This window comes from Lithobates pipiens, unplaced genomic scaffold (genome assembly GCF_037356315.1).
Source record: "Lithobates pipiens isolate NorthernLeopardFrog02 unplaced genomic scaffold, aLitPip1_a1.2 Scaffold_19, whole genome shotgun sequence".
Taxonomy (NCBI): Eukaryota; Metazoa; Chordata; class Amphibia; order Anura; family Ranidae; genus Lithobates; species Lithobates pipiens.
The window spans coordinates 386719875-386744816 of record NW_027507764.1 but is presented as its reverse complement, the minus strand read 5'-3'; the positions used below and the strand labels follow the sequence as shown (position 1 = coordinate 386744816).

The following is a 24942-nucleotide window of genomic DNA, read 5'->3' as shown; positions in this document are numbered from 1 at the left end:
ATCTACTGGGCATGACCAGAGGCTATGAAAGGATGACATTGTGCAGCAGGACACTTTCTAGAATGCAGTTCATATGATTGCCTATCTGGACAGAAACAGCGAGGCACAGACAGTTATAGCAGGGCATCTAGATACAGAAAAAGCCTCCAACACAGTGAGTTGAACAAAACAGGATCAGAAACCAAAGTCCACACAGGTCAGATAACAGAATATACAGTTCATCAGTGTTTCTCAACCTTTTACGGTGAAGTCTAAAATATTTACCCGTGTCTCGAGAAAGTAATTTCAATTGTTTGGGTGTCATGGTTTCTGTGTGTGTGTGTGTGTGTGTGTGTGTGTGTGTGTGTAATATCAGTATGTGTTTGTGATGATTTCTGTATGTGTTTGTGATGGTGTTTGTTTGTCATTGCATGTGTGTATGCTGCAATGACGGATACAAACACACACACATATACTGATAGATAAACACACATGCAATCACAAATTAACATAATGACACCCACACACACAATCCCAAATTAACACATTGACACTCACACAATCCCAAACCACCACACTTGCAAACACACAAATACCCACAAAATCCCAAATTAACAGACTGGCAGATATACACATTGCCAAATTAACACACCGACAGACACACACACACGCAATCCCAAATTAATACACTTGGAGAAACACATATTCGTAAACCCAAATTAGCACAGTGCCAGACACACACATATAATTCCAAAATATACACACTTGCAGCCTTACACATAATTCCAAATATACACACTGGCAGACAGACACAATCAAAATGATCACACTTGGAAGCGCACACACACACACACACACATACATAATCCCAAATTACCACACTGGTAGACACACACACACAAAATCCCAAATTAATACATGGGCACAGATGAAGCTGCACTGATGGGAACTGATGAGGCGGCACTGATGAGGCTGCACTGATGGGCACTGAGGAGGTGGCACTGATAGGGCAGCATTGATAATCAAGGCACTAATTTTCAGTGTAAATGTGCCCCTGTCACAGGAAAGCCACTTATCGACGTTCCTTTCCTCAGACACTAACAACACGGAGGAAAGGAAATGCAGATAACCAGTATTTGTTTACATGTAGTCAGCTGTGACTGGACAAAGCTGATCACATGGTAAAGAGCCTACAATGCCATCAGCGGCTGATGCATTAGTGACCAGTGGCAGTTAATTAACCCCTTTGTGCTGCATTAGTTGCACCAGTGTCAGTGTTAATTAACCCCTTCATGTTGCAGCATACAAGGGTTAAATAACACTGACACTGGTGCCACTGCAACTAATGCAGCATAAAGGGGTTAATCACCTGCCACTGGTCACTAATGCATCAGTGACCAAAGCCAACACATTAACTCCCCCCCCCATGCTGCATATTACAGCACAAATAGCGTTGTATGTAGATCAATTACCCCCCCCCCCCAAATAAATAAATAAAAAGTTAACCAGTAAGATAACACAGTTAATTAAGTCATTATGACAAAGCCATGCAGCCTCTGTGCTCACTCGCAGTAGGTAGTGGATTTACTGCAGGTTGGAGCGGCCATATTGCTCTTCTTCCATCCTGGCTCCTGGCCTCTGAATGGCTAGTTGGCTCCTGTCAGGCCGAGCAGAGAGGGAAGTGACTGTGAATGAATGGATGCAGGAGCACACTTTTACCGCTGCAACTCTGCAAGCATAGCACTGTGTAGCGGCGGCACAGGCGGCGTACCCCCTGCGTACCCCCTGCGATTGGTGCATGTCCGCAGCAGGGGGAAAGGGAATCGCCAAGGTGTTACAGCAGCCAGCAAGGGTCTGCCATAGCCGCCGCCATGCAAAATTTTTTTTACTGAGTCCGCAGACGGCTCTCTGTGTCTCTGAGACTCAGGGCCGCACATACCTACCAGGATACCGGGAGATTTCCCGGTAGGCTGCCTGCCCTGGGGCCGCTTTTAGTTGCGGCTGCATCCTCCGCCCTCTCCTATGGATCACAGCGCTGGCTGGCTCTGTGTTCGGCGGCCGCACTGTAACACAGTCCTGCCCCCCCCAGACCTGCTTGTGTGATAGTAGAGAGGATCAACGTTCCGCCTATCACACGAGCCGGTCTGGGGGGGTGGGACTGTGTTACAGAGCGCCCGCTGAACACAGAGCCAGCCAGCGCTGTGATCCATAGGAGGAGATGCCACCCGTACAGCCCGCCCTCTGTGCCACAGTGACTGGATAGGAGGATCGACGGGGGGGTGGGGGGCTGCAGGGGGCCCCCCTGCCAATTCTCCTATCCAACTTATTTTACTGTCCCCAGTTCACCTTGTGCTCCCTGCACCCCCCCCCCCCGTGCTCTCCTCCACCACCACACTCTCCTGCCCCCCCTTCAGTTCTCTCCTCCCCTGTTCTTGCTGCCCCCCTGCTCTCCAGCTCTCCCCATCCTTCTCTAGCCACTATCCCAGTGCTCTCCACCCTGTTCTCCCCCCACAGTGCTCTCCACTCCCCCCAGTCCTCTCCCCTCCATGCTCCCCCCGTTCTCCCCAGTGCTCTCCCCCCTGTTCTCCCCCCCCCCATGTTCTCCCCCCCAGGGCTCTCCCCTCTGTTCTTCCCCTCCCCCCAGTGCTCTCCCCCCCTGTTCTTTCTCCCCCCCCAGTGCTCTCCTCTCCCCCCCAGTGCTCTCCTCCTGTTCTTCCCCCCGTGCTCTCCCCCCAGTGCTCTCCACTCCCCCCAGTGCTCTCCCCCCGTTCTTCCCCCCCCCCCCATGCTCTTCAGCTCTCCCCATCACTCTCCAGCCCCCACCCCAGTGCTCTCCAGCCCCCCATTCTCCCCACCCCTGTTCTTTTTGGCTCCCCCCCAGCACTCTCCACTCCTCACCCCTGTACTCTCGTCTCCCCTTGCATTTTGCCCTCTCCACCCCCCATAGTGCTCTCCAGTCCCCCGTGATTTCCACCCCTGTTCTTTCTGGCCCCCACTGGTGCTCTCAAGCTCCCCCCCATTGCTCTCCACTCCCCCCTGCTCTTTGTACCCCCCAGTACTCTCCAGCCCCCGTGCTCTCCACCCTTGTTTTTCTGCCCCCCCAGTTCTCTTCACCACCCCACACTCTTAGCCCCCCCAGTGCTCTCAGCCTACCGAGCTCTCTACCCCTGTTCTTATTGCCCCCCCCCAGTGCTCTCAAGTTCCCCCCAGCGCTCTCCGCTCCCCACCCCTGTGATCTCCACTCCCCCCTGCTCTTTGCTCCCACTCATGTGTTCTCTAACCCCGCCAGTATTCTCTGCTCCCCCTTCTCTCCAACTCCCACCCAGTGCTCTCCACTTCCCCAGGACCAGAGGACAGGCTGACTGGGGCCGGAAAATGAGGACGGCTGAAGGTGCAGGTGGCCAGGGACCACTCCATCTCACAGCAAACAGATCCTCTGGAAGGAGCACCGTCCCCATCCAAAACGAGAACAGACCCTGCCTGCTGCTGGCCATCATGGATATCCTGCTGGCATGCAAGGTACCGTACCGAGCATCAACAACACACCTTCCCACAGACAGGGACTGCAGACTGGGGCATGGGGCACAGGAGGGGCTGCAATGATGGGCACAGTGAGACTGCATTCACGGCACAGTAAAGCTGCATTTGATGGACACAGTGAGGCTGCATTTGATGGACACAGTGAGGCTGCATTTGATGGACACAGTGAGGCTGAATTGGTGGGCACAGTGAGGCTGCATTGGTGGGCACAGTGAGACTGCATTTGATGGGCACTGGTGAGGCTGCATTGAGCTCTTGCATCAAGTCTGCAGTCTCTGACCATCTCCTGTAGCATGTCTGCAGTCGCTGAGGGAGTCTGGAGAGGAGTCAAGAGTGGGAGCACCACCGGGATGGGGGTCATGGGAGAAGTCAGACTTGTGTGGATTGTGGACAGGAGACTATAGGATAAAACCAGGGCCACCAAGCTGGAGCCCTGCACAGTGCACCTGAGAGGAGGTCAGTGACAGCACCGCCAGGCCAGTTTGGGGGGGGGGGTCACTGATGTAAGGGGTGAGTGAATACGACAATGTAAGGGGGCACTGATATAAAGGGTTTCCTCCTTATATTAGTAACCCACCCCCTTACCTTACTGTATTCTTTCTGCAGAAGGTGGCCCCCCTCCCCCGTGCATTCTGAGTTCCTGGGGTCCCCGTTGATGATTGATCACTTACCACTTTTAACTGGAATTTGAATATATATATAAACCCCTATGTGATTTCATATCTATATATAATACTCTCTTCATCAAATGTGCTTTAAAATGTATGGTTTTCCCTTTCATGAACAAGAAAATAATGACGTTATGCTGTTGGGCTGGTATATTAATGCTGTGGGGCTGGTATGAAATTTTTCCAGGGCTGGTTTTTATTCCCAGTCTGGCCCTGCTGAGACTCTGGCAACTATCATCTGATGCCCCCCCCACCTCACCCCGGCCCTATCATCCAATTCAATGCTCGCCTTGGCTGCTCCGCTCCAGTCATTGGCTGCCAGCATGCTTGCGTTGTGTAGATCCAGCCAGCACTGAACTGGCCCCGCCCACTTAAGTGGCCGAGTCAGAGTCAATGATACACTGCCGCCTGCCAGTGTGCTGCCCTGGGCTTAGGGGATAATCAAAACAGACAGAAAATACTGAGGCATACACAGTGAAGAACCACAGGTAACAGCAAGACTCAGGAGGAGCATTTTTATATATAATAATATATTGCTTTGCTTGGAAAATGGGACAGCTGAGCTGAGCTATAATTGCAATTTGCTGGAAAGATATGTGTATTTATACAGTTTAAGAGATAATTCCTCTTCACTTATCACTTTTTATTGGATTGAAAGCATGGGCGTCCCCAAGGTTACTCAGGTGGCTGCGTACCATGCCCATATAGCTTAGAGAATGTACATCTTTTTACATTGCAATACATCTGTTGTTGCCATATTTTTATCTTGATGAAAACAGCCTATACAGTGACAGTATGAGATCAAAATCTGGCCACAACAGATGTATCGCAATGTAAAAAGATGTACATTCTCTAGGCTATATGGGCATGGAACACAGCAGCCGAGTAACTTCCAATACAAAGTGAAGATTCTCTTATATAACACATATGTATTTCCAGTGGAAAGATTTTCATGAGATTGTCGAAAAGGGGTGGAGCATGAGTGGCCTTAAAATGATGCCCCCCCCTTGGAAAAAGTTCCGCGGACGCCCATGACCATGGGTTGAGAAACCATGCAGTACATGACAGAAAGGCCTATCCCAAATGCAAAAACTAGAGGTGTTGAACGTGTAAAAATCTAAACAGACTCATATGGATGCACCAGGACTGGCATGTAAGGATGGAGGTAACATGTATATTGTTTGATGAAACAAATATTAATCATATATAAAATTATATAACAGATGAGGTTAATGTATTTTGTTTTGGTCATATTAGTAACTGCTCAGTTGACCTTTTACATGCCACACTTTTTTTTGTGTAAATGTCTTTCTCATTGTTTCAGTTAAATTGTGTTCTTTATAGAGACTAATGATGCGTGCACTGGCTTTATTCACTTCTATTATTCTGAAGGGGGCTTCCAGATGCAGAAAAGTTCCAGTCCCCCCCCACAGACCCCCACATCTGCTGGATCAGGGCTCTGGGGATGAGGCCCTTGTCCCCATCAACATGGTGACTTGCCAGAGGGGACCTTTGTCTCGTGTTGGGAGCATGTGATCTGGTATTGTATGTTTTTTTTTTTGTAGGGTTTACCTTAAAAATCAGACCCTTATCCAGCCATGCAGCCTGGGTGACCAGGAAAGCATAGGGCAGAAAACGTGCCCCCCTAAACCATACCAGACCACTCGCCCTCAACATAGGTAGGGTAATCTACTCCCATTCTCCACGTTATTTAGCATGGCTGCATCCAAGTGTTTTTCTGTAATCTTTATACTACAGTGGATCTTCTTGTATAGAGAAAAAGATGTATGCCTTATTTATATTAATGTGCATTTGTAAGCCTATTCATTGTGTCTACTTTTGCTCATTAAGGTCTCTTGCACACGGGAGTAAAAAAGCCTGAATTTTTTACTGAGCTAAAACGAGATGCGCTGTGTCACGATCAGAGGGTAAGATCAGCTGGGACCATATCTCAAGGTCTAATGACCAAGGCAGCAATTAAACAGGTGTACCTAGATGCAGGTGCCCACAGGGTGCGGGAGCAGTGTCACTGCATGCAACAAAGATGTGCCAGAGTGGAAGGGTCTGAGAAGCTACCTGGTCTTCACCAGAGCCACTGGAGGTGTGGATGTTGCTCTGTTTGGCAGCCCCAAGGCTTTAGGACACCCCGTGTGGGCGCAGTGCAGCCAAATAGCCTGCACAGAAGACACACCCAGCAACAGGAAATGAAGAAATCCACTGACAGAAACCAAAGGGGATATCTCGACAGCCCTCAGGAAACACAGAGAACAAAGACAGGATCAAACAACACACAGAATCAGGAAATACTCATCATTAGGAAACACCAGAGGACCAGCATGGAGACATGATGCTCGAACACTAAGTCACAGGTGCACAGGCTTAATAAAACCTAGGTCCAGGGCAGATTGGCAGGAATCCGAGCAGCTCGAACAGGAGGTAAAATCCGTCACTTCCGAAAATGTATAGGGAACCGTGACATTACTCCCCTTTCACGGGGCCTCCCTGGCTACTGGGGTCTGGGTTTCAAGGGAAAGAGAAGGTGGAATCTTTTCACCAGACGAGGAGCAGAAACATCAGAAGCGGGAACCCAGGATCTCTCCTCAGGATCAAAACCTTTCCACTCAATTAGATATTGTGTTTACCACAGGAGACTTTGGAATCCATGATTTGGTTAACCTCATATTCTTGAGATGGACTGGTTGGAGGGGTTGTCAATGTTGATGAACAAGAAAATAGGATTTTTATATACAGCTTACCTGTAAAATCCTTTTCTTGAGAGTACATCACGGGACACAGTAGCTTCATTACATAGTGGGTTATATAGGCACCTCTGGTGATTGGACACTGGTTAACCCCCAATTAAGGAGAATTCCTCCCCTATATAACTCCACCTATATGGGAGGCATCTCAGTTTTGTAGCAAAGCAATAAGAAACCACGTAAAACCCAAGAGGGGCGGGAGCTCTGTGTCCCCTGATGTACTCTCAAGAAAAGGATTTTACAGGTAAGCTGTATATAAAAATCCTATTTTCTTGATCATACATCACGGGACACAGGAGCTTCATTACATAGTGGGATGATCCAAAGCAATGCACAGTTTGAGGGGAGGGAGACACAGATCAGAATTATAGACCGCCAAGAACCGGAGGATCTAAACTGCAGCCTGCAGTACACTGCGCCCAAAGGCGATATCCTCTTGCCCTCTGACATCCACCTGATAAAATCTGGTGAATGTGTGGACTGATGACCAAGTTGCAGCCTTACAGATCTGAGCCAGGGAGGCCTGGTGATGCACTGCCCAAGAAGCACTTATAGCCCTCGTTGAATGCACTTTGACTTGAAAAGGAGGGATCTTCCCCTTTACACTATAGGCCTGAGAAATAAGCTGTCTAATCCACCTTGAGAGAGTGGATTTTGATGCCGCCTGGCCCTTCCTAGGGCCTTCTGGCAAAATAAATAAGCAATTTTTTCTTATCTGAGCAGTTGCCTGAAGATAGATACTGATTGCCCTTACCACATCTAAAGTGTGCAAAGATTCTTCTTCTGCGGACTGTGGGTCCAGAAAAAGGATGGTAGGATTACATCTTGATTCAAATGGAATCCTGAAACCACCTTAGGCAGAAAGGACCTGTTGGGACGCATTACCACCCGGTCCTTATGAATAATTAGATGTGGTTCCTTGCTAGAGAGAGCTGCTAGTTCTGACACTCTTCTAGCCGAGGATATGGCTATCAAGAAAAACTATTTTTTAGTCAAAAGAACTAATGAAGCCAGATGCAAAGGTTCAAATGGTTGCCCCTGCAAAGCCGAGAGAACCAAATTCAGATCTCATGGGCATACCGGAGGTTTGACTGGTGGCCTTATCTGCATAGCCCCTTGGATAAAAGCCCGCACAAGGGAATGTGATGCAAGTAGCTTCTGGAAAAACACTGAAAAGGCCGAAATCTGCACCTTGATAGTGCTTACGGCCAAATTCATTTCTAGGCCTGACTGGAGGAAAGCCAAGATCCTGCTAGTGACATACTTTCTAGGATGCCATCCCCTGGGTTCACACCAGGAAACATATGCCTTCCAGATCTTGTAGTAAATAAGCCTGGAGGCCTGCTTTCTGGCATTGACCAGAGTAGAAAGGACTGGCCCCAAAAGCCCACGATCCCTCAGAATGTGGGTCTCAGCAGCCAAACCGTCAAACTCAGACTGTGTAAAGCAGGATGGTAAATTGGACCCTGTGAGAGCAGATCTGACCGGAGAGGGAGGATCCACGGCCTGCCTACTGCCAACTTCATGATCTCTGCGTAACAAGGTCGCCTGGGCCAAGCTGGGGCTACCAAAAGAACCGACTTTGTTTCCCTCTTGACTCTTTCCAGGAACCATGACAGAAGCGGCTACGGTGGGAAGGCATAAATCAGATTGTACTGATCCCAGGAAACTGTCAGAGCATCTGACCCCTGAGCAAGTGCATCTCTTGTCCTTGATACAAATTTGTCCAGCTTTCTGTTGAATCTGGACGCAAACAGATCTACGTCTGGAGTACTCTACCTGCGTCATATGTTCCGAAACACGTCGGGGAGCAGAGCCCATTCTCCTGGGCACAACTGCTGGCGGCTCAGAAAATCCGCCTGCCAATTTTCCACTGCTGGAATGAAGACTGCAGAAAGGCATGGAACATGCCTTTCTGCCCAGGCAAGTATGCGATTCACCTCTCTTTGTGCAACCAGACTCCTGGTGCCATCCTGGTGATTGATATAGGCCACTGCTGTGGCATTGTCGGACTGAACCCGAACAGGGAGACCCCGTAGTCTGTAAGACCAGTTTATGAGAGCCATATAAACTGCCCGGATCTCCAAGACATTTATGGGCAATAGCTTCTCGATCGCAGACCATTTCCCCTGCGAGCACGTCTCCTCCAACACTGCTCCCCAGCCTGTCAGGCTGGCATCTGTAGTTATAATCTTCCATGGAAGAGGAAGAAAAGTTTTGCCTTTCAGCAGATTCTTGGTTTGTAACCACCAAACGAGACTCTTGCGTGTCCCTGGGGATAGACACATAGGAAGATCCAATGCCTGGGGCTTCCTGTTCCAAGCCGCAAGGATGCATCTTTGTAGAGGCCTTGAGTGGAACTGGGAGAATGGAACGGCCTCGAAGGAGGCGACCATTTTCCCTAACAGTCTCATGCACAACTGAATGGGGGAAGATCTTATGCCCAGAATTAGGCACACCAGACCCCCTATAGCCAAGGCTTTTGGCCTTGGTAGAAACACCACGCCCTGAGCGGTGTTGATGACCATGCCCAGATACTCCAACCTGGTAGCAGGCTGTAGGGACGACTTTTCTAGGTTTATAATCCAACCTAGGCGTTCCAGGTGTTCTAGCGTTCTGGTAACACTGTGGTTCAGGAGCGCTACTGTTTTCTCTATGAGAAGCAAATCGTCTAGATAAGCCATGACGGCTATACCCTGAGCTCTTAGGTTTGCCAAGAGACAAACTGGGTTGATTCTGGCAGAGATGACATAAGGCCCAATATAACAAGGAGAAAACTTCATAGAGGAAATCTTTAGGCAGATATTCTTTCATAGCCAACTGAACCTTGTCCCCGGGCTTAAAAAGAGGGATGCTTCGGAGATGTCTGTCAGCAAATCTTTTGTGTCTGTCGGCTGCCTGCAGAAGTGGGGTCCGAACTTGGGACCAAATCTGATTCATATTCTTTTGCACCTCTAAGGAAGGGATTTCAGGAGTACAGGGTATTGGCAAAGGAAAACTTGGGTGTGAATGCTGGCATAAAGGTGATTATTGTGAGTGAATTCTGCCCAAGGCAGAAGGGCAACCCAATCATCTTGGTAAACAGTCACAAAGGCCCAGAGGAACTGCTCCAAAGACTGGTTTGTTCTTTCAGACTGTCCATTAGACTGAGGATGGTAGGCCGACGAAAACTGTAGTGATACTTCCAGGGATTTACAAAGAGAATTTGGAAGTAAACAACCCCACGGTCCAAAACTATACTTCTAGGCATCCAGTGGAGTCTAAAGATATCACAAATGAAAGGTAAAAATAGTGTAGCGCTTCTATAGTGATGAGTGTAATCAACAAAAATTAAAGGATAATCATGTAACAGAGATCATATGGATAATATAGATGGGTAGAGAAAAAGTCCAAAAATGGGCACAAGTTTCACAATGCAGCTGGCACGAGGGTGGCCGAACCGTCTCAAAGCAGGAAGAGATCCCACTAAGCGAATGTGTTCATGTGAATCAGCTTGTCTGTAAACATCAAGGAAGGTAGATAAATACTTCTTACCAACTCTGTTGGACTCACACAGTCGTATGACAGTTGAGTCTGAAAGGCTTGAGGTCACAATCTGGGACCAAGGAGTAAATCGAGGGAGGTCCGTTGAACTGGTGGAGGAACTCCAAACGGCTGTATGCCCGATGATGTATTTCACAGATGGAACATCAAGGTAGTTTGTAGTCCAGCTCAGACGTGGCCCGTTACACCGATACTCCAATCTCCCCAAGATGGGGAGGAAGATGTTTGGGGGTTTAGACCAAAAAGAAGGGAAAAAAGAAAAAAGGGCTCCACATGGTGCGGGTCAGACGGTATAAAATAATGATTTATTAAAGTCAAAAAGTTATTAATGACTTGGTGATCACAGAAAATGGAATAAAATGAAATTAAAAGCAATGTAGGGTGCCAACAGCTAGCCCAACGCGTTTCGACACATATGTCTTCGACAGGGGCATTTTTTCCCTTCTTTTTGGTCTAAACCCCCAAACATCTTCCTCCCCATCTTGGGGAGATTGGAGTATCGGTGTAACGGGCCGCGTCTGAGCTGGACTACAAACTACCTTGATGTTCCATCTGTGAAATACATCATCGGGCATACAGCCGTTTGGAGTTCCTCCACCAGTTCAACGGACCTCCCTCGATTTACTCCTTGGTCCCAGATTGTGACCTCAAGCCTTTCAGACTCAACTGTCATACGACTGTGTGAGTCCAACAGAGTTGGTAAGAAGTATTTATCTACCTTCCTTGATGTTTACAGACAAGCTGATTCACATGAACACATTCGCTTAGTGGGATCTCTTCCTGCTTTGAGACGGTTCGGCCACCCTCGTGCCAGCTGCATTGTGAAACTTGTGCCCATTTTTGGACTTTTTCTCTACCCATCTATATTATCCATATGATCTCTGTTACATGATTATCCTTTAATTTTTGTTGATTACACTCATCACTATAGAAGCGCTACACTATTTTTACCTTTTGTTTGTTGAACTTTGTTTGTTTTTGGTGTTGGCTGCTGTTTTGGCTGTTGAGGCCTTTCTTTTGTATATATTTAATTATAGCGCAGTGTTTTCCCCCTATTTCTATTATATCACAAATGAAGACTGGCACAATTTCTGTTGCTGATGGCAGTGAGGGGGTGGTACAATATACCATTTTGGAAAATCAGTCTACCAGAACCCACACTACAGTACAGCCCTCAGACGGGGAAGGTCAGTTATAAAATCCATGGCGATGTGACACAGAGGCTCTCCGGGGGTAGACAATAGGAGAAGGGGTCCTGCCAAAGTTTGTTTAGGGGACTTGATATGGGCACAAAGTGGACAGGCTTTCACAAAGTGCTTACCATTCTTGCGTAGGCTTGGCCACTAGTTGAGACTAGAGAGGAACATTACAAGGTATGAGTCATGAGCCCAACTTAACAGCTTTATTCTAGAATTCACTGGCACAAAAATTTTCCCCGGTGGTGTAGAGTCCCCTGAAGGCATCACTATATATTCATATTGGCCCTGGTGTTAAAAGAAGTCCTCCACTCATTTCGATCTTTGATAAGATTAAGATTATAAACTCCTTTTTAGATCAAGTTTCGTGAAAATTTGCGCCCCGCTAAGTTGATAAACTCAGTGGTGAGTGGCAGCGGGTTATGGATTTTAACCACAATGGCATTTAACCCCTGGTAGTCAATACAAGGACAAAGGGAGCCATGTTCTTTTTTGCAAAGAAGAACCCCGCTCTGGCGGGAGAGGAGGATCTTTTGATAAATCCCTTTTGGAGATTCTCTGTAATGTACTCTGATATGACTTTTGTCTCAGTGAGACTGAGGAGATATACCCGGCCTCTAGGGACACTAGAAACTGGGACTAGGACAATGGCACAATCGTAGGGTTTGTGGGGAGGAAGTTGATCCACCTTGCATTTGGAAAACGCATCATGAAATTCCAGATAGTGGATTGGCACCAGGGAAGAAACCTCAGAGAACGCCACAAGAAGGATCTTGACTGGAACCACCTTGCCAAGGCATTTGGTGTGACAGGTGGGCCCCCTGGATAACAAATAAGGACCAGACCAGTCGATTATTGGGAAATGTTGTTAAAGCCAAGGAAGACCCAGGACTAACTTAGAGGTAGCCAGCGATAACACCAAAAAGGAAATGGACTCTTGGTAAGGCACTCCCCACTCCCACGACATCCTAACAGGAGTGGTGCAGGAATGAATAGGACCCAAGGCCAGAATGGTTTCATTATTAGCCAAAACTCTAAGGATCTGAGGAAGCGGTTCTGTAGTCCAAGCGAATTCCTTTACCAAGGATGCAGAGATGAAATTGTCAATTAATTCTTCCATTGAAACAATGGAAGTGGGGAAGTACTACTGAATTGTAATAGTTGGACATGGCTTGTGGGGTAGAAATAACGATCTAGCATACCCCCACTAGGTATACTAGCCTAGGACGTTTTCCTGGCCGCTGTGGACACTGTTTCAAGAAATGTCCTTTTTCTCTGCAGTAGATGCGCAGTCCCTGCTTTTGATAATGGTTTCTTTCCACAATGAACAGGCATGAATGGCCTAGTTGCATAGGCTCTTCTTGAGAGGAGAGAATGGAGTCATTGGGAGAAATTAAGGAATGGTTGGAGCCAGACAAGGAGCCGAGAATTTACATTGCCAAGTCCTCTCCTGGGAGTGCTACTGGAAACAGGGGTCAATCTGGATGGCCAAGGAAATATAATTTTCCAAGATGATAGGAATTTCATAACACGCCAATATGTCCTTGATGTTTTTCGCCAAACCTTGCCAGAAGGCTGCCGTAAGTGCTTCATTGTTCCAGGAAAGTCCAGCTGCAAGGGTGCGGAACTGAAAAGCGTACTGTCCAACGGTGAGGTTGCCTTGATGTGGGTGAAGCGGAGGATGCATGGCCATGGCTAATCAAAAACCTTTTTGAAAAGAGCAAGAAACACTGTGATATCATTGGTTGCAGGATCAACCTTTTCCCACAGTGGAGAGGCCCCATGCCAAAGCCTAACCAGAAAGTAAAGAAATCACATATGCGACCTTGGACCGACCAGAAGGGAAATTCTGCAGCTCCAATTCAAAATGAATGTTACATTGGTTAACAAACTCAGTGCAGGCCTTAGGATCTCCAGAGAATCATGGCGGGGCCAGAAGGTGAAGCGTTGACAATGCCACCGAAGCAGTTTGCAGTGCAGGAGCTACCTGAGGTAAGTCTGCAGGTGCCAGAAGCAAAGTTTAGCGTTGCTCCACACAAGTGGTTAGAGTCTGGAGGTGACGACTGACTTGAACTTGACTAAATTCTTGAGCACTGAGCCTTTGGAGAAGTTGGTTGTTAAAAACAGCAGGTGATGGGGATTAGTTTGTCATGTTTCCATCATACTGTCACAATCAGAGGGTAAGTACACTTGGGACTGTAACTCAAGATCTAGCGACCAAGGCAACAACTAAACAGATGAACCTGGGTACCGGTCCTCACAGGGTGTGGGGGCAGTGTGACTGCATGCAATAAAGGTATGCCAGAGTCACAGGGTCTAAGGAGCGTCTTCACCAGAGCCAGTGGAGGTGTGGATATTGCGCTGCGTGCCAGCCCCCAGGTTGCGACACAGTGCAGCCAAATAGCACGCTGGAATGACACAGGATACACATAGAGACTACACGGAGGAAGAAACACAGAGCAACAGGAAATAAAGAAATTCACTGACAGAAACCAAAGGGGATATAACTGCATAGACAGTGGGAAACACAGAGAGCGGATCAAACAACAACACAGGGAATACTCTTACTCAGAAATAGGAAACACCAGAGGAACAGGCGAGACCGGCTTCAGCGTGGAGACACGATCTCCAAACACTAAGCCATAGGGGCACAGGCTTAAAGCGGAGTTCCCACCTAGGGGATAAAAAATTAAAAGTCAACAGCTACAAATACTGTAGCTGCTGACTTTTAATATAAGGACACTTACCTGTCCATGGAGCCCACAATGTCAGCACCTGATGCTGACCTGTCCATCGGCTCCAGGTATAGGTGCCAGCATCCTTACTAAGGGAAACAGGAAGTCAAGCCTTACGGCCTGTTGACTACGGGAAACCTCACCTGGCCCAGAAACAGAAAGAATTGGCAGATTGATAGCTCTTTCTCTTTGCGCTTTCTGAATGGTGCCACTGTCTTCTGGGGACCTGTGTGTGTCTCCCAGAAGGCAGTGGGGGGAAGGATGAGGGGCCGCAAATGACATAGGTCATGTCGCCATTACACAGAAGTAAGAGCGGATACCCCCCAGAAGGGGGGAGGGAGCAGATAAGTGGAGCTTCCACATTTGGGCGGAACTCTGCTTTAATAACACATAGGTTTAGGGCGGATTGGCAGGAACCCAAGCAGCTTGAACAGGAGGTAAAACCCAGCGCTGGATCAATGCACACGGAACCATGACACACTGTTGTCTATGGGACATTGCACACAGCTGAACAAATATCAGTAATACAGTGTTGAGTACAGGGCAATAAAACAAAAATAGAAAATGTTACATTTGAGTACAGTAATTTACTCGCATACATGTGTTTACTCGTCTATAAGCATGAATAAATGAGAATATTACAATACTGGCAATGAAGAAGAATTTTACTCATCTACAATCGTCTGTATCTTTACTCGCCTATGAGTACAGGTCAGTACACACAGTTTTTGGCCCCTTGCACACAGGTGTCACAAGTTCCTCAGTAAACATCAGTAAATTATGACACCCATGTGCAAGGGACTTTAGTCAACTTTGCAGAGCTCTCTCATCTTTATTTTGCATCTACATCTTCTACAGCCATAGAGAAAGTAAATTGCATTGAGATTTATTGTCTCCTCTGTGCAATTTATCAGAGCATAAGATCACAGATTTTCCCATGTGTTGAGTAATTGGTTTACTTAGTGTAACAGTTCATGCACAGAGTTTATAGCATCTTCTATGCCTAGTGTAAATTTAACAGCGCTTTCCCATGCCCAGGGTGCCAAATGTGCTGCTTACAGCCTACCAACGGATGGACGGTGAATGGATGTACATCGCCGTATGAATGTAGGAAATACATTGGATGTGCATGGGCAGGTAATCGCTAATTCAAAGAAGCATCAGTGTTTACAGGAGTACAAGAATATGGCCACGTATAGCCATTTACTTGTATGGCAGGCTGTATGCAGCACATATGGCTACCCAGGCATGGGAAAGCACTGTAAAATTTTCACTAGGTATAAAAAATATCTGTAACTCTCCATGTGCATAAACCTTAAAGCGGAACTCCACCCAAAAGGGGAAGTTCTGCTTTAAAGTGCATTTCTTGCATTAAGGTAAAAAATGTTTAGGTGTCAGCATCTCTCCTCACCCATTTACTTACCTGAACCCTCATTTTGATCCAGTGCCATGTACATCTGCAGCTCTTATCTCCCCTCACTTCCAGGTCTCTCTGGCTTTGCTGGGGCACCAAGAGCCATTTGCTCCCAGTGCTGTCAATCAAAGATAGAGCTGGGGGCGGGGCCAAGTCCCACTGTCTGTGTCAATAGATTTAGCAGCGGAGCTCAGGTGCGAGCATGCATGGTGCCCCCATGGTAGGCAGCTTCCCATGGGGGCACTGGACAGAGGGGAGATGCCAGGAGCACCGGCTGGGGGACCTGATTTTGACAGGTTCCCACTTCCACTTGGATCGCCTAAGTGATCTGAGCAAAATTTCTCCATCCCCCTCCCTCCCAGCAGTCTTCTGGGACACGTCACAGGTTCCAGAAGACTGCAGGGACCATTCACAATGTGCACTGTGAAGGGTGCCCACGGTTAAGATGCACGCACCAAAGACAGTCCCAGGTGCCCCTCGGGTGGGCGTTGGATTCTGGTATAGGTACCATAAGTGTCTTTTTGTTAAACGTTAGTAGCTACAGCTTTTAATTTTCAGAAAACCGATTGGAGATCCTCTTTAAGAATCATTGTACATGTAATTGTAATTTTTTTTTATTTTTAATGAATAAATAGCCCAAAAGGTGTCTTCACTCCTCAAATGCAGCTTTGCAGAAGGTCCTGGCATGGCATTAAGACCCCTGGGATTTGTTTTTGACAATTTATTTCAATACAGTGCTTAATAGTAGGATACGATGGAGTTATGCATTTCAAATATATATACAGTGGGGGTTATTTACTAATGGAAAATCCACTTTGCACTGCAAGTGCACTTGAAAATAAAGTCCCTGTAGATCCGGGGGGGACATACAAGGAAAATAAAAAACAGAAGTTTAGCTTGCACTTGATTGATAAAATCAGCAGAGCTTCCACTCATTTAAGATGTACCCCTTAGATTTAGAGCGACTGCACTTCCAAGTGCACTTGCAGTGCAAAGTGAATTTGCCTTTCATAAATAACCCCCAGTATCTCACAAAGTGAGTACACCCCTCACATTTTTGTAAATATTTTATTATATCTTTATGTGACAACACCGCTGTATGGTCTTGGCCACCGTGCTGCAGCTCAGTTTCAGGTTCTTGCCAATCTTCTGATAGCCTAAGCCATCTTTTTGTAGAGCAACAATTCTTTTTTTAAGTTCCTCAGAGAATTCTTTGTCATGAGGTGCCATGTTGAACTTCCAATGACCAGTATGAGAGAGTGAGAGCAATAACACCAAATTTAACACACCTACTCCCCCATTACACCTGAGACCTTGTAACATTGATGAGTCACATGACATCGGGGAGGGAAAATGGCTAATTGGGCCCGATTTGAACATTTTTCACTTAGGGGTGTACTCACTTTTGTTGCCAGTGACACTAATGGCTGTGTGTTGTGTTATTTCGAGGGGACAGCAAATTTACACTGTTATACAAGCTGTACACTCACTACTTTACATTGTAGCAAAGTGTAATTTCTTCAGTGTTGTCACATGAAAAGATATAATAAAATATTAACAAAAATGTGAGGGGTGTACTCACTTTTGTGAGATACTGTATATATTTGTGTTTCAAATATGGCTCACATTCAGCCAACCTCATGCCCCTAGGCCAGGGGTGTCTAACCTTTTGACCTTCCTGGGCCATATTGGAAGAAGACCTATTGTCTTGGCCAGCACATAAAATATACTAACAATAAGGATAGCTGATGAGCAGAATAAAGTTGGACAGATCACAAGTTAATGATCACTAATATAGTGTCAGGGCTGGCTTAGCCCTTCCTTCTCTGGGCTGGCTGCTCATTGCCAGCTCTCATCTCTCACCTGAGTTACCCAGCTGTTCCTGATCCTGCTCGTCTGACCTGCCTATTTAAAGCTGTCCAGCTCACTTTATCTCTGCCTTCGCCTTGGTCACATCACAAGAAACTATCTCCTGTGTACCTGTTTAACCACTTAAGCCCCGGACCAATTTACAGCCAAAGGACCAAGCCCCTTTTTGCGATTCGGCACTGAGTCGGTTTAACTGACAATTGTGCAGCTCCCAAACAAAATTGGCTTCCTTTTTTTCCCACAAATAGAGCTTTCTTTTGGTGGTATTTGATCACCTCTGTGTTTTTTTTATTTATTTATTTTTTTTTTTGATCAATCGATTTTTATTGATTTTAAAAATAAAGCATATAGAAAGTACATTGTACAATAAATTTCAAATATGCGTAAACAAAAGAACAATAATGAGAGAAAAAAAAAAAAAGCTAAATAAATATATTTTTCTGATATTCTTAAAGACGTTTAGTTCACGCAATAAGATATTAATAATAGAGTACATACATAAAATCATAAAGTTAATTAATACAAATATTTTAATTGTATAAATGAAAAATATTAGCCTCCCTTAAACACCTCTATGGGTACTCAGCTGTGTCCTAGGGGAGGGAAATGTTGCCAATATTAAGCATTGTATACATATAGAGCTAAAAATTAACCAAAAAGAATGAAACCAGGAATTGAAAACTCAGTAAAGTATGCCTAAATATTGTTTAAGATTTTTTCAGAAAATCAGCGGATTTTGACCATCCCTCCCAAGGTGACCACCTACATTTTTCTTTTGGTAAATTGCCTGCAATGGAGCCCATCATTAATTCATAGTTGTAGTGTAAGGATACAGTATCTAAAAGTTGATAGACAGTTGGAGGTGTTGTAGATTTCCATAATCTGGTTATGGACAGTCTGGCTGCCAGGAAGACGTGTGTCATTACATGACGAAAAGGGTATGGTATGTTTTCTATAGTTAGGTTTAATATCGCTAACTCAGGTAGAAGTGGAATCTGCATTTGAGTTATGTCTGTTAATATAAGAAAGACACTTTTCCAGAACTTTTGGAGTTTATCGCAACTCCAAAAAATATGAAACATATCGCCTTTAGCGGAATTACATCTCCAACATAAATCCGACAAAGATGAATTAAAGGATGTTAGTCTTGATGGCGTCAAATACCATCTAAGTGAAATTTTTTGAGTAAGTTCCCATAGTGCTGAGCTTTTAGTAGTTTTATAGATACTTTTAAGTGCTTGTTTCCATTGTTGATCCGTAAAGGATTTTTGTAAATCATTTTCCCAATGTGAATGAGAGGTGGATTTCGTAAATATACTCTTGAGGTGTAAAATATTGTAAATTAAGGAGATTCCTTTTTTATGAGTTAAGGAGGAATTAAGAAATGTCCATATTGTTGGCGAAATATTGTATAGAGGAAGTTTGATTTTGTTGAGGCAATTTTGTAGTAGGGTATATGTAGATATATCTGAATGAAGTAAATTAAATTGTTTTTGTAGCTCAGAGAAGGATTGTATTTGTGTACCTGTAATAAGTTGGTTTATATGATTAATGCCTTTTTGAGTCCAATGATGAAGAGATAGATCATGTGATAGATGATGTAAGGATTCGATAGGAATCGTCATTTGGGGTATACTAGATTCACAATGTATTTCTTGGTTTAACATTTTCCAAGCTTTGGTCGTGGCAATCATGGTGGGAGGTAAATCTTTGGGTATTTTAGTCCCTAGTGGAGTGCTTAGAAGCCAGTTCTTTAGTCCGGGACTTAATAGAAAGGTATGTTCGATGTTACTCCAGAGTTTACTTGGAGGGTTTTGGAACCATTCTTTAGATTGATCAATTATTGCTGCTATATAGTAATCTTCGAAATCAATAGAGTCTGACCCACCCGCCAATTTGTGATTTCTTAATTTGGAATGAGCACATCTAGGTTTTGTTCCATACCAAATACATTGATTGAGTAGCCTTTGTAGGGATGTAAAGAAATATTTAGGAATGGGGATTGGTAGAGTTCTGAATAGGTAAAGTATTTGAGGTAAGTGCATCATTTTGAACGCTGCTAATCTACCAGTCCATGAAAGTTCCAATTTAGTAATCTTCAGGGATTCTGTACGTAATTTATTCAGCAATGGTTTATAGTTTGATTTAAAAAGATGTTTTGTGGATCTAGTGAGTTGTATACCCAAATAATAAATATTATCTTCAGACCAAGTAAATGGATATTGAGCTTGCAAGAGGTTTCTGGTGGTAGCATTAAGTTTTATGTCTAATATATGAGATTTTGTTGTATTAATTTTGTAAAAGGATATTCGGCTAAACCAATCTAATGTTTCGCATACTGCGGCTAGTGATGAGGTAGGATTTGTTAATATAAGTATTATATCATCCGCAAAAAGACTAATTTTATGAGAGGTGGAACCCAAGTTTATTCCCGTAATCTTAGAATCTTTGCGGATATGTTCGGCTAAGGGTTCTATTGCTAAATTAAAGATTAGAGGTGATAATGGGCAGCCTTGGCGTGTGCCATTTGATATTTGAAATGGTTGAGAAAGCATGTTGGCGGAAAATACTTGAGCTGATGGTTGTGTATATAATGCCATAATAGCACCATATATATAGTCTTTAAATCCAAATTTTGATAGAACTTTTTGTAGATATGTCCACTGTACCCGATCAAACGCCTTCTCTGCATCTAAAGAAAGAAGCAGAGAAGGTGTTCCAGTTGATTCTGCATAGTGAATTAAATCTATCATTCTTCGTGTTGCATCAGGGGCCTGTCTTCCCTTAATGAAGCCAGATTGATCTTTGTGTATTAGGTCAGGCACAATGGATACTAGACGTCTAGCTATAGTTTTAGCATAAATTTTTAGGTCTAGGTTGAGTAGGGAGATTGGTCTGAAATTTTGGGGTGAGGTTGGATCTTTTCCAGGTTTCGGAATTGTAACAATAATTGCTGATAATGATTCTTTAGGGAAAGTAGAAGATAATGCAGCTTTGTTGAGGAATTTCGTTAAGTGGGGAATCAGATATGTGGAGAATTGTTTAAAATATTCCCCGAAAGACCATCTGGACCTGGAGCTTTGTTGTTTGGTAATGATGCAATAGTTGCAAGGATTTCTGTGGTAGAAAATGGTGTATTTAAGTAGTTTAATTGGGATTCAGTTAGGGTAGGTAGGTTAACCTGATTAAGAAACTTATCAATTTCTTCTGGAGACGGTTGGTGGGTGGAAGTATCTGTACGAAGGTTATAAAGATCACTATAATAATCACTAAAAGCATTTGCTATATCTTGTGGATTAGATAGTTTGTCTTTTGAGTGTGGATGGAAAAGATAGTGAATTTTAGATTTAGTTTGTATACCTTTAAGACGTTGAGCCAATTTTTTACCAGCTTTATTAGCTGTGGAATATGATGTGGCTTTAAATTTACGTTGCATATACTCATATTTGTGTAAAAGGAGAGATCTAAGTTCCTGTCTGAGCTGCATTAGTTGAGCTAGGGTATTGGATTGTGAGGAAGATTTGTGTTCAGATTCTAATTTGGCGATTTGGGAGGTAAGGGAGTCAATTTGTTGAGTTCTTTTCTTTTTGTAAACCGAACAAAGTTTTATAATAATACCTCTAATAACTGCTTTATGTGCATTCCACACCATGGCATCGTCCGATACTGAGCCAACATTTAGTTCAAAATATTGGTTCAAGTGGTTAGCGATTTCTTTAGAATATACTGGATGTTGTAGTATGTAATTATTGGCTCTCCATAGGAAGGAGTTACGTTTGGGGGAGGTGTCATCAATGGTAATAGATATTGGATTATGATCAGACCATGTCATGGCGTGGATAATAGATGAGCTAACATTTTGTAACAAGTATTTATCAGCAAGAAACATATCAAGTCTGGAATAGGATTTATGATGGGGGGAAAAATATGTATAGTCCTTCTCTGTTCCATGGTAACATCTCCACACATCATACAAGTCAAATGAGGTTAGTAGTTGATTCAAAGGAGATGGATTTCTTTTGGCCGCTGAGGTAGTATCCATATAAATGTCTGCAACCAGATTGAAATCTCCACAAACAAGAAGAAGACCTTGTTTTATCTTGTTGACTTTGGTGAAGATTTTCTTAAGGAAAGTTGCTTGATGTGAGTTAGGAGCATAAAGATTGAGAATTGTATATATAGTCCCATTAATTTTGCAGATTAGAATAATGAAGCGACCATTAGGATCATATATTTCCTGTAGTGAAGTAAAGTCAATGTCTTTGCTTATTGCTATTAGCACTCCTCTTTTTTTAGTAGTGAAGGTAGAATGAAAAATATGGGGGAATTTGTTATTACGGCATAGGGAAGATGATGTAGGAGTTAAATGTGTCTCTTGAATACAAAGAATATCGCTGTCAAATTTTTTTGCTGAATGCCAAAGGGATTGTCTTTTGACCGGATGATTAAGTCCTCTAACGTTTAGGGATAATATTTTAATTGGCATGGTACTTGCAATAAATGAGAATAATAAATGGAAAAGGGTATCACTTACAGTTAGTAGGCAGTAGGTGGATCGTGGAAGAATGATCAAGATACGGCATTGTAGTAAGTTGATTTGACCAATATACAAATATGTATTAGTAAATAATGAACCTGGAATGAAAACTTTACTAGAACAGTCAATAGTAAAAAAAACAAAAAAAAACCACACAAAATAGCAACAATAAGTTGTAATCTTATCAATCACAGATATAACAAAAATTCGGCGGTGTGTGATAAACACAAATATGAGCTGGTACAGCTAAAACCGCTGTTGGAGGAAACCGTTAATGCCGGTGAAACGGAAGAAAGAGATGTTTTCCATGAGGGGGCATTTATAAACGATGTAAGTGGATCATTTAAGAGCTGGATATTTCCATTGGTTGATGTTTTCGGGCATCCGGATTGCGTTGATGTAGCAGAGGTATATACGTTTTGATGAAGAAGGATCGGTTGTCTTGGGCAGATCTAGAATTATACCCCAATCTCTTAGAAGCTTGATGCCTTTTTGAAGATCCATTTTTAGTAATGAGCAATGTGGCAGGATATCTCCATTTATATAGGATTTTATGATTATGCATACTTTTGGTTATAGGATTCAAGTCTCTCCTTAATTGTAGTGTGTGCTTGGAGAGATCAGGGAATATTTGTATTCCCTCAAATGGGCGTGGGAGTGGACCTTTAGATCTAGCTTCATACATCATTTTTTCTTTTACATGAAAAAAATGAATCCTCATAAGTATATCTCTTGGTACTGAAGCTGCCAAGTGTTGTGGCTTTGCAATTCTGTGAATTCTGTCAATTATTAAGTCTCTTGGGGTGATATCTGGTAAAATCATGCGAATTAAGTCTTTTGCATATTTGGGCAGATCTGGTGTAGAAATACTTTCAGGGACACCTCTTAATTTGATATTGTTACGTCTTGAACGGTCTTCCAAATCTGCCAATTTATTGCGGACCCATTCCTGTTCTTCTTTTACCTCATCATAAGCATCAATAAGATCATTTACTGTATGTGAACATTCTGTCATTCCCCTTTCCACAGTAAAGATTCTATTGTCTAATGAGCTCACTTCGGTACTCAATTTATGGAAAAGGTTTGACAAATCTGAGACTAATGAGGAATGTAGCGAAATTAGCATTTCCTTTAATGTAGTGTCTATAACTGGTTGTCCAGATGTGGGAAATGATTCCATAGGAGATTGTAAGGCCTGGGTGATTTGTGGAGAATTAGAAGCCTGGGGCTGTAGTAATTGTGAGTTTGGCTGTGGTATTAATGTGTCCATCCTCATTTTTGCTCTGGCTGGACTATTTAACATAGAGTCAGTATTAGTATTTTGAGTAGGGGATTTAGGTAATTCCCCTTTAATTGTAGTCTCCTGTTGTTCTGAGGAGAGAGCTGTGTAATGTTTCTGAGGCGCTGAGGTGCCGTCGGCGCCATTTTGGGTTTCACTGACCTGCTCTTCGGGAGCGTACATTAGTGTTGTAAGTTTTTTCGGTCGGTATTCACCCGTTCTTTTTCGTGACATCGTTAGACGGGATGTCCGTTCGCTATTTGGTAGTGTTTTCGGACGGAATTACGGTTTCGTTCGGATCCTAAACGTTCCGTTATTTCCCCTCACGACGGAGCTCAGTTCTTAAGCGTCCATCTTCCGCGCTGGCCGGCCACGCCCCCCTGGTTTTTTTTGCGGTATAAACAAAAATAGAGCGGCAATTTTGAAAAAATTCAATATTTTTTACTCTTTACTATAATAAATATCCTCAAAAAATAAATAAATTTTTTTTTTCCTCAGTTTAGGCCGATACGTATTCTTCTACATATTTTTGTTAAAAAAAAATCGCAATTATTGATTGGTTTACGCAAAAGTTATAGCGTTTACAAAATAGGGGATAGTTTTATAGCATTTTTATTAATATTTTTTTACTAGTAATGGCGGCGATCAGCGATTTTTATTGTGACTGCGACATTATGGCGGACACGTCGGACATTTTTGACACATTTTTGGGACCATTGCCATTTATACAGCAATCAGTGCTATTTAAATGCACTGATTCCTGTGTAAATGACACTGGCAGTGAAGGAGTTAACCACTAGGGGAGAGGAGGGGTTATGTGTGACGTTATGTGTTTTTTATATTGTAGGGGGCGTGGCCTGGCATGTGATGTCACTGATCGTCTTTCCCTATAACAGGGAACAGACAATCGGTGACAGCCACAGTGGGAAGCACGGGGAGAGGTTTGTTTACACAGACCTCTCCTCGTTCTTCAGCTTTGTGACCCGATCGTGGAACAACAACGCTCCTGAGTCGCATGGCTCACCTGGAATCCCCCACTGTGGCTGCTCTGGTACAACCTGAGTTGCAGGCCATCCCTGCTGCTGCACCAGTCTCTGTGCAGGCACCCGCCTCGATTATTACCTCTATAAGAAGTATGTCTGGTTCCACTCCCAACGGACAGAAGCAAAGTAGGTTTCTTTGCTTTCTGAGAGAGCCTTGGCCTGGGCTAACCCTCTATGGGAGACGCAAAAACCTGTCTTGAGTTACCCTGAGTTTGTGGCCTCCTTTAAAAGGGTATTTGACATTCCCGCACGCTCTGCTTCTGCTGCCAAGTGCCCTTATGTCCATCAAACAGAGTACGAGAACTGTTGCTGATTATGCCATTGAATTCCATACTCTGGCAGCAGAGGTTGCTTGGAACAATGAGGCCCTCGTGGCTGCT

The 24942-nt window shown here is 44.2% G+C and overlaps 1 protein-coding gene and 1 long non-coding RNA gene across 2 annotated transcripts in view; one reads left to right on the top strand and one right to left on the bottom strand.

Annotated features, from left to right (window-relative positions):
• Positions 1-24942, bottom strand: part of LOC143997010 (uncharacterized) — a 52238-nt gene that overhangs the window by 17021 nt on the left and 10275 nt on the right. The gene's annotated exons all lie outside the window — the stretch shown is intronic.
• The window catches only part of LOC143997009 (uncharacterized), a 48722-nt gene that overhangs the window by 17144 nt on the left and 6636 nt on the right, over positions 1-24942 (top strand). The gene's annotated exons all lie outside the window — the stretch shown is intronic.